The 9,883-nt window shown below is 34.2% G+C and overlaps 1 long non-coding RNA gene across 1 annotated transcript; it reads right to left on the reverse strand.

The window, feature by feature from the left end:
- On the reverse strand, window positions 5,687-8,063 carry LOC108662158. The gene is made up of 3 exons (XR_001927943.1): window positions 7,766-8,063; window positions 7,597-7,685; window positions 5,687-6,223 (listed from the first exon to the last, which is right to left on the reverse strand). It is a non-coding gene; the product is annotated as an uncharacterized LOC108662158 (long non-coding RNA).

Genomic DNA, 9,883 nt, shown 5'->3' on the forward strand with positions numbered 1-9,883 from the left:
TTTGTATATATATATATATATATATATATATATACTATAAATATGTTTTTATATGCTATAGAAAAGGTTATGAAAATAATGTGTGATTGCATTGAATGTTGAGAAAACTTGATTATTGTCAATGTGTTCAATTTGATGTTCAATATAGCAGGAATGGATTTTGTGGCATGTGAGAACCCTTTTATGTTCATCTACCCTGAATCTCATTGCAGCGAAAATGGATTCTAATTGCAGCGAGAAACTTTCAGGTGGTTGGGCATGAACCAGCCCTGCTTCTCGCTGCAATAAATGGATTCTCGCTGTAGCAAGAAATCCTCGAGTGGTTGCATTCCAAACCCTTGCCAGAATTTAGTTGTAGTGAGAATGCATTCTCGCTGCAATGAGAAACCCTCGAGCAACTGATGATTTGTGCCCAAATTTAGTCCTAGCAAAAATTCGCTTCAACGAAAATGTCTTTTTCCTGCAACAAGGATCAATCTATTTCGCTTGACTTGCTTGAATGCTACTAAAGTTTTCACTCTTGAAATTCTTTGTTGTTCATGGATCCTTCATCATCAAGTGATTAAACAACTAAGGATTTAAATGAAGGGTTTTAATAAGAATTAAACTAAATTGCATTACTTTTAAAATAAGTGCATCATGTTTTCTAAACTTTTCGTACTGCTTGCTTGTTCCCTTCTTATGTTCACTCACTGGGTTTACACTCACGTTGAAACTTCATGTTTTAGGTTTCTGAGTAAAAGGTGACTGGATCCTAGGATGAGGTGATCCTCCCTATCCATTGTTCGATAGGTTTGCCATGATGCTAAGTGTTAGCACCCACGCCCAAAGTCACTCCGCTGACGGTCAGAGTCTTTGAATGTGTACATGTAAACTGGATGTAATTTGATAAGAATCGTTTAGTAAACTATTTATGTATATTATGATTTATGAATACCATTGTGAGTATAAGCTTGGATTTTATGAATTGATTTCAATGAAGTTATTATTTGAACATTATGAGTTATAAATCTTAAAAGGGAATATGGATGATAAATGGGCTAATATATATGTTTACACACAAAGGCTTGCTAAGGCCTAGTGGGCTATGCTTATTGGGCCTTTGCGTCGGTCATGGCCCAGAAATTGGGTTGTGACACTATAAGCTTGGCATAAGATTGAGAAAGCCCTAAAATATATGTGGAGTGTATTGTGAAAGGCCAAAAAGCCACATGTACATTAATAAGGATAGTAAGGTGAATGATGAGAGATTTGAAAATAATGTCCATTAGGACCAATGAGCTAAAATGTGAATGAGCATGCATTGAATTGTTAAAGTTATGAGTGGCTTTGAAGATAAGCCTCTAATTGTTTATGTCCTCAACAAAATTCTATTAAAGGATGAGTTTAAGTGTTTTAGAAGTATATGGAAAAGCATAAGAGAATATACTAGTTTGATTTGCTGTAAGAGGTCGAATTTGGATGGCCATGAATGGCTTGTAAGCAATTAAGTAGTTTGTAAGTATATGCTCATAAAATGAGCTATGATTGGTAGATAAGGGTGGAACCTTAGAATTACATTATTGTAGTTGTAAGATTATGCTTTGGGTAACATGATATAGCACAGAACTTTAACAATGAGATTGTGTTCACTGCTTTAGGCATTATATTATATGTTATGGACTTGTATCCACTTTGTGAACACCCTAGTGAGATAGTTCGAGAGATTTCCTACAATGTGAAAACATTAAAGCTGAAGGAGCTTATGGCTATATTGTGATGTTGGGGCTTGTGACTGATATGTCACATAGCATAAAGATATGTTGCAAGTATAAGAATGCTTGGAAATGTTGGTGTGAGGCAATGATTATCTTGCCATTTTGTGGACTCGATGAGGTTGTGGTTTCAATATGCTTGTAGACGCAAGGCATAAAATTGTGAAAAATGCTTCCCTCACATGTTTCATTTCGTTTTGAGTAATTATTAAGTTCAAGTGCCTAATAAGGGTAGGTCAAGGCTGAATTGTGCTTCAAATGCTTAGAGAACAATTGTGATATGGTCTAGTTAATTGATATTACCCTTGGTGAGGGAATAGAAATACACTACGAAATTTGTAGAGATCTACTTAGAAAAAAGATGGTGATTTGAGATTTCAAGTACTCATATATGAGTAAAGACTTTGGTAATGAACCATGACCTAGAGGCAGGATACTAGAATATGAATTTTGGCTAAGTAAAATCGACTTTCAAGACACGTGGTGTTTGGGGATGGTGCTAATTAGTGATTGACTCTTGTATGAGAATAAAACACCGAAATCGGCTTTGTGTATTCCACACAAGATGGTGAATGTGATCTGATTAACCGTAAAAGGAAATGGTCTTAAACTTGATTTGTTGGTTATTTCAATATTACAGATGGCTTATTGAGCTTGTTATGCCTAAGACTACTTGAAGTTGAAATTTTTGAAATATATATGAATATATGTGTTGCATCTTGGCACAAAATCTCATATAGAGTTGGTTATAATTCCGTTCGATATGATATTTTGTCAGTGGCTACAGCACTAGACTATGACTGAGATAATCCGTTGATGATTTTGACACCAAGCAGATTAATTGTAATGCTGTTAACTTAAAGCTAAGCGTTCATACTTCTGATATTCGTTCATAAAGTTCTATCTTTAAGCGATCAAGCTTGGCATCTTTGATATAGCTTGAGAGGTTTGGCATATGAACTAGCTAAATTGTAAGCTAGAATTTGTTAGGCTATTATGAAGTACAAAAATAGAGAAGTACGCCATGGATTTAATTTCCTAAGAGCCAATGGAATAGAATGTATTAGTCCTAGTATAGCTCCAATAAAAGTTTGATATATGGAGATTTGAGGAAAAATTTATAGCTTGTGCATGAAGGTTGTGCATTTGAATTTGTGCAAGGAGAGTTTAAAATCTGCATTGTTTGGCATAAAGCCCATGATTGGGAATGAATAATTATGGATTTAATTTCCTAAGATAAAAAGGTTAGAATAAGTTAGTTTCAGAAAAGTCTTAGTAAATGATTCTTGGATTTTAAAAAGCACATAAGAAAAGATAAATGTCTAATTTCATCTTCGGATTGATGAACTAATAAGGCCATGAGGTTTAACATTTGAAATAACTTTGAGGAATCTCAAGTTAAATATGTTTGTATGTGGCATATGATTGGTAAATTAGCCATGACTTAGGAATTATAGAGATGGTTAGTAATCAAGATGAGACTTGGTAAGAAACTTCAATGGAAAATTTTGAGCAATTTTATCCTTAAGAGTTTGATCTAGCGATTAAAGATTAAAGATGTCACGACCTGGTACTCTCTTTGAGCCCGTGACAACCGCCGCGAGGTCCTGATAGACATACCTTACCCGGAATGTCAACCGAAACCTCGCAAGGCTCTAGCATCAATTCTCCACCTCCCCTGTGAGTAGCAGTTACTAAATATCATATTTTAAAGGAATATAGACTATTTTCAAATCAAAGACAATCAAAAAGTAATTTCTACCACACAGGGGTATTTCGGTCATTTTACTCAAAAATTTCGAAACATGCTAAAAATAGAATATATAAATGAAAAATATATATTTCATATCTAAAAAAAAATTAGGTATCTAAATCATCCATTTAAAGTGAAATTTTAGCTAATCAAACTAAATAAAAATATTGAATAAATATTCCATTTTCATATAAAATAATATTTATAAAATTCTACGTAAATAGTTAATGAAAGGTAATAACAAAATAAATTCGTATATATAATAGCACATTGTGCCAAGGTATACAAAAATATTTTACAATGACATGTGAGCCCCAAAATAACGAAAATAAACACGACTGTAAACCTACGATTTTTAAGGGTGCGAATCCAAAAGCAAACCCTCGACAAAATCGGCGATCTACAAACTGCCTTGAGCCTAAAATGGGTGAAAAAAGGGTCGTGAGTTTTTATAAACCCAGTGAGTAAGCAAAGATCATCTACAACATCTAAAGTCGACTAAATGTAAACAATTTAAAACATCTCATCATAATATGATTCATAACATTAAAACTCATTTCAACCCATATAAAACAGTTACATTTCATTAAAAAAATCAACAAGGCTTATGACTCTCTTAAAAACTTGGCTCGTGCCAAAACTTGTAATCGGTGACACCTTGCACAGAGCATCCAACCGAATCCACCAAGGCTGTTAAAATAACATGTACACATAAAACATGTTTTTATGTTTAAAAACACAGTCGTTCCTTGGTGTTGGCTGAGTTTCACCCTCACGTGGTGGTTCGGCGTGAAGTGAACTCTAAACTACCTTAGGAGATACCCTCCACACCTCTCATACTAAGTTAAAATATTTATTTCTAGTGAGGCTAAAGTAGTGCAAAGTAATGACTAGTCAAATGGTAATTGGAAGCTAGATAGGAATAACTAGTAAAACTTGATTTAGGAAACAACTTTTGGAATAGTATTAATGTTGAGTTCGTGTGATGCTATTGTGTGTGATAAGGTCCAATGAGACCCCACATCTCCACTTGAAGTATTAGTGGAAGTCGGAGTCGATTAAAGAATCAAAAAAGACAAGTGAGTGAACTTGCATTTAAATTGTTTTGGGAAATGCATATGTGTTTGAATGAATCATTTGAAAATTTTATTTGTTTTTGTGCTTTAAAATGTACCTGGGGAACAAGCCCTTGATGAAATGTTCTTATATTGTGAAATGTGCAATGTGATTAGTTCATGTGTTCTTACATCATGTTGATGTGTATGTTATGCATTGAATGGTACTATTGTGTGATAATTATAACCGTGTGTGTGCGGTGTGAGAGTGCACATGGCGGTGCTAGTAGTGTGCGGTGTGGGAGTGCACACGTCGATGATTTATGCCATGTACAGTGTGGGAGTGCACATGAGCTGGGGGAGAGTTGGGGTGATACCGGTAGTTGTATATATGTTTATATATGTTATATATAGAGAGGTTATGGAAAATATATTGTGATTGCATTGAATATTGAATGTTAAAATTTGACAAATGCTTTCCAATTTGATTTTCACTATAATGAAAATGGATTTTCGTTGTGATAAGAATTCTTTTAATTTTGTTGCCCCATTTCTCGCTATAGTAAAATTTCACTCTCGTTACAACAAGAAACTCTTGGACTCTACCGTAGTTTTCACTTTTTAACTTCATTGTAGATCATGGATCTTTCAATACTAAGGCACTAAATTATCAAGGGTTGAATTGAGGGGTTTTTAACAAGAAATTAAGCTAAATTACATTGTTTTCAACATAAGTGCATCATGTTTTCTAAAACTTTCTGTAATGCTGCTTGTTCCCTTCTTACGTTCACTCACTAGGTTTATACTCACTCTTTTTAACTTCATGATTTCAGATACGGAGGTAGTTGAGACCTAGATTGAGGTGTCCTCTTCTATTCGCCTTTTGGTAGGTATCGTGGCATTCAGTAGCTGTACCTTCATCCAAAGTCACTCTACTGAGAGTCAAGAGTCCTTTTGCTTGTGAAAACGTACACATGATGTAAATCACTAAGATGCATATTATAATCAAAATGTGTGTACTTTGAATTATGGTGCCACTATGAGTTGGCAATAGGTGACATTATTTTGAGATAATACAAATGCAAATATTTGGTTGTCATAGTATATTATTGAAATACTAATAGTTAAGAATTATGAAATGTGACCGTGGGAATGAGTGATGAAATAATGGACAGGAGTACAAAAAGCTAGGATCAACTGCCTAGTGAATTAACAATTAGACCTATGACTTTTATAAAGCTAGGATTGATCCTCACTATCCACTAGTCGATCTTTACAGGGTTTTTGACATAGCCCAAAACCCTGGGCCATGACTAGTGCATGAGCCTAATAGGCATATAGCCCACCAAGCCCAAGCAAGCCTTTCTATGTAAACCCGTTAGTAGTCCATCTATCACTTTGTTTTCTTTAGGATCTAAAACTCGTAATTTCTAATAACCACCTCTTCAAAATTTAAATCATGAAAACCAAGTACATACAAAGTTCATAACAAATCTCACAATTTACATTGAGCCATCACTTATAAACATACAACAGACCCTTGACAACCAGCGGAGTGACTTTGGAGTGGGTGTTATCATTGAGAGTCATAGTGAACCTATTGAAAGATGAATAAGAGGGAGCACCTCGACCTAGGATCCAATTACCTTCGATCCTGAAAACTAAAACATGAAGTTGAAAAGGGTGAGTATAAACCCAGTGAGTGAACATAGGAAGGGAACAAGCAAACAATACGGAAGATTTTTTTAAAAACACGATGCACTTGTATTGAAACCATGCAATTTGTATATCATAAACAAAACTCAATGCCATGTTGTTTTCAACTCATTTTGAAAATATTTAAGAATATCAACTTTAAATATACAATTCAATCACATTACATTTTCCAAAAATCTTTACTCTATAGGATAGGTGCACATGCTTGTAAAAATTCACGTGTACATTATGTGTATATAAATATATAGATAATTCAAACATACACCAAGGTCATCCCCACACTAGTCACCGCGGCACCGCACATACACCTGTTAACCTTAACTTAGCTCATGTGCACTCCCACACCGCACATAGCTAATATCATCATGTGCACTCCCACACAGCACATGGCATATATCATCATCATCATGTGCTATCCCACACCGCACATGGAATATATCATCATCATATGCTCTCCCACACCACACATGGCATATATCATCGACGTGTGCCCTCCCACACCGCACACGCATGGTTATATTATCATTCAACATTACATTTGAATGCATGGCACACATAACAACATGTAACAAGAATCTTAGCATAACAATACATCACATGCCACAATTCAATTGGCAATTCAACATAACATTTCAAATACATAATTCATCACATTATACGTTTAAAAGCGTAGAAGTATCATTGGTGAAAAGCTTGTTCTCGTGCATAAATTTGAAAATAGTCAACCAAGGATGTTCTAGCATTTCATTCAACACATGTGCATTTGTTTAAAACCTTTTAAATGCAAGTTCCCTTACCTTACGATGGCAGAATACTACATCGCTATTAGTTCAGAGGCGTATCTAGCTATATCTACTTGTCAATCGCTCGTTATTTCCTCCGGCACGCCACCACAATACACTATCTTTATTTTTGCACTTTCTAACAATAATCCAAATTCAACATCTTTATGTATATCATTTCTACTTCTCTTTTTCATTCAATTGTGAATCCTTATTCAACTAACTTATATCTTGACATATTTTTACCAAAGTTGCCTTTATCCTTTGCTTGCGTAATTCTTTAGATTATAAATACCAGAAACTTACTTATGACTTTAGCACATATTTTAATCTTTTCTAAGGATATTTATCAGGTTCAACCATTATTTCCACACCAATAACCTAGCATATGACAGTAATTATAAAATTACTTCCATCAAGCATTTTTTAAGTCCACATGCACCATAATTTACTTTTACATGCTGCCACAAGCACAAACAATCAATACGTATCTCATTTTTCTTTTATACTTGTGATTTAGAGGTTAAAATGCTTACCACCCACTTAATCTAGCACAAAATCACCATACATTCCAAGATTCTTCCACATGTATGCCTCGAGTTCCTAGGATCTTTATTGATCCTTGCTACCACAAGCAAAACCTCACATCATAATTGGTTCAAACTACATGCTTTCAAACAAAACATCAATTTCTACCTTCCTTACCTTGAAATCCACAAGGCAAACCACCAAAATCTTTTCAACCTCAATGATGGTGTGTGGGTAAGGAGAAAAACCTCTCGGTTTTCTCTTTTCTCCTCTAAGGTCGAGCCTCCTCTAAGCTTTTTTCTTCCTTTTTCCTTTCTTTCTTTCCTTTCTTGTTTCTTCCTTTCTCTCTTCTAGAGTTTCGTTGGGATGAAAAATGAGGTTGAAAGTTGTGGGTTGGGTAAATAAAGGGGTAGGAGAATGGAGAAGTAAGAAAAGAAGAGAAAGGAGAAGAAAAAAACTTAATTTTTATGGTGAAGAAAGGAAAATGGCATGGGAGGAAGAAGATGAAGAAGAAAATGTCTTTTGGAGAAGATAAGGATCAGGCATGGATAAGGAAGAAAAGAGTCAAAGCTTCATTTGGAAGCTTTGACCAAGCTCATGGAAAAGTTACTACCTTGCCTTCCAAGTTTCTCCCTTTTTAATTTAGTCCTACTAACAATCTTTTAATTCCAATTTCGTTCTATTTTTCTTCCTTTACATGTGTGCAAATAAAATATAAAGTTTGCACTTCAACGCGATATTACCATAATATTTAAATATATACTTACCCGTGTTAGCTTTATTTAATAAAGACACGTGGGCCCCACTAATATCATTGTTCTCCAAAATTCTCTCATTCTTCTTCTCCCCCACTTAGAATGACCATATACTCCTTATTCATGACTAATTTCAACATCAAATAAAATATTAATATTTTAATATTATTTTATTCTAAGATTTTTCACTTATCTCCTTGGAACCCAAAATGTCTCATTATGCCCCGATTCACTTTCGAGTCACTTTTTATCTCGCTAATTCATTCTCAATAAAAATTTATTATTTAATTGTTATTTCCTTACGTACGGAATATTTTACTCTAGAATATTCCTTTCACCTTCCACCACTCTTTGACACTTAAATCCACGACAATTAGCCCTTCATCTTGTAGATAAGGCCTTATTGACTTCTATACAAAGGTATGGGGTATCACAGTCTCCTCTAGTTAAAAAGCATTCGTCCTTGAATTCACGTCAGTGTTGGGTTATTAATCTCACTCTATGATCTTATTCCATTTCTTCCTTTATAGGGAATTTTGATTTGTTTACCTCGTTTACCTTTAGTTCGACTAGTACACTTTGCTTATGTCTATTGTCATCTTTTAGAATCAAATCGACAGTACCCTTCACAATCATTATCCCTTATTATTAAGACCTCAAGTATGCCTTAATCTCTATCATTAACTTTGAACCATAATTCCATCTCAATCATATAGATCACATATTATACTTACTTATGTATACTTAATCACCATCTCATTACTTCATTCCTTGTAAAACTTCTCGACATTCATTCATTCATTTTATCCCCATACACTATTATCTAGCTTACAACAATATAAACATGCCATATTCATTCCTATACGTATTCTTAACATTAGGGAAGTTAAATCCTTCAGCCATCCCCTCATACTTCATGTTTATCATGTATTTGTGCAACTTAAATCTTCTTAATTATATTAGTCCATCTTGTGTGGCTTAACCATGCTGCAGTTTACATTTCCTTGATATCATTTCTTTGACTGTTACTCCAAAAATATCTTATATTAACATAGCTCAATTTCTGATGGAATTTCTTATCATTGTACTATCTATACAACTCATTAAATATATTGAGTTCAAATCTTGAATCACTAAGAACCATTCTTCACTTTAGTTGGTCACATTATCAAATCCACACATACATATGTACATGCACATTTAAATGTCCACATTCCTCATTATGTGTAGGGATCCTTGTGTTCAAGTGCCGTCAGACTAATTTCTCTTTGTTCGTTCCCATCCATAACCAAGATTCAATATAATAATTCTCATAGTTCATATCAATATTCTCATATTTTATATACAAACATTGGGGTACAATCAATTTTAGATTGCCCTTTTTAGATGTTTACATTATCATTCCACTTACGTCTTACCATAAGTTATTCCTTACGTAATCCATATGAATTCTCATTATGCCTATGCATTGCTTCACATCTTTTCATGCTTATACTCCCTTCTTATCATTTCCAATTATATGGTTAAGTCTCATTGTACT

The sequence above is a fragment of the Theobroma cacao genome, chromosome 5, assembly GCF_000208745.1.
Source record: "Theobroma cacao cultivar B97-61/B2 chromosome 5, Criollo_cocoa_genome_V2, whole genome shotgun sequence".
In the NCBI taxonomy this organism is placed as follows: domain Eukaryota; kingdom Viridiplantae; phylum Streptophyta; class Magnoliopsida; order Malvales; family Malvaceae; genus Theobroma; species Theobroma cacao.